Genomic DNA, 1,485 nt, shown 5'->3' on the forward strand with positions numbered 1-1,485 from the left:
AGGAGGGAGTATTTGTGTTGCTTTTTTTTGCTTACGTTCTAAAAACAACTAAACGTGCAAGTAATTCAAGAAGGTATTTTAGAAAATGTTTATATATTTTTCAAATGTGTTCGTACATTTTAAAATATATTCTTGTTTCATAAAGTGCTCACATGATATGTTCACATGTTTTAAAAGAAGATCATAAATTTAAGAAGGTCTCCATGCTTTAAAAATGTCTGCACATTTGAAAATTGTTCATATAGCCACAAACCATGTCCATGCATTGCTTCAAACGTGTTCAAACATTTAATAAATGCATAAAGTTTTAAAAGTATTCATGTATCTACTAAAAAATGTTCACATTTCAGGAAAAAAGATTCATGAAATGTTAGAATGGTTAGGGCATCTCGAACGGTGACCCACAAATTTCTTCCCGCATCCGACATCGGACACGGATGCAGGAGGCAGTCATCCAAACGTAGCCGCATACATTTCACAACAACTCGAATCAGTCGGTCAAAATTTGTTCAAACAAGTCCATAATTCATATAAACACGACCGGATTTCATATAAGCATGCCGGAATTCATATAAACATAATGGATTTTATATAAACATGACAGATTTCGTTACAATTACATCAAAGTGGTTCTAGTGAGGCTCTAATCTAAACGATTGTGCGCGTCCAGTCCTCGTGTCCAGCCATCATCCCCGAGAACTAAAGCTTCACGGTCTCCAGTTCCGCCTCATCGCTCTCCAGCTCCGCCTCCGTAACCTCTGCCTCCGGAGCCCGGGAACTGAAGTTGTCTGGCTCAATGTCACCGTGAAGCGAATAATCGGCCGCCAATGTTGATCCCACCAAGCTTGGTGTCGATGGGAGGGGAGGAGCGGTGGCCTTCCTGGGACCAGAGCGGCGGTGACCTACTGTGCACTACTTTCCTCGCTACCAGCGGCGCCCACGGGCGTGCCGACTTCTTCGTGGTCGTGGTGGCGGGGCATGGCCTCGGCGTTGTCCTCCTCCTCTTTGTCGGTCTCGCCGAACAGAGCCTCGCCTACCTCCTCGTCGCACTCCTTGCCGATGGCCGCCACCTTCGCACCCGTTGGCGGTACCGCCAGTGGTCGAGGTGGATCTCGTGGGCGGAGCGGTAGGACTTGAGAAGCGCTTCCGGCTCTGTGATGTTCGCGTCTGGCGCGACACCCTACCGGTGGCGAGCTGCTCCTCTGCCTACAGATGCTCCTGCGGGAGGTGGTGGTTGTAGGTGGCGTTGGCATGCGCCTCTCGGAACTGCTCCTCCCGCACCATGTCCATGTAATGGGCACGAGTCTTGCCGATGGTCATGGTGTAATGCTCCCGCGAGGGTGGCGCGGAGGAGGAGATTGTTGTTGGAAATATGCCCTAGAGGCAATAATAAAATGGTTATTATTATATTTCTTTGTTCATGGAATAGTCTATTATTCATGCTATAATTGTGTTATCCGGAAATCGTAATACACGTGTGAATAC

The sequence above is a fragment of the Triticum dicoccoides genome, chromosome 3B (genome assembly GCF_002162155.2).
Source record: "Triticum dicoccoides isolate Atlit2015 ecotype Zavitan chromosome 3B, WEW_v2.0, whole genome shotgun sequence".
NCBI lineage: Eukaryota > Viridiplantae > Streptophyta > Magnoliopsida > Poales > Poaceae > Triticum > Triticum dicoccoides.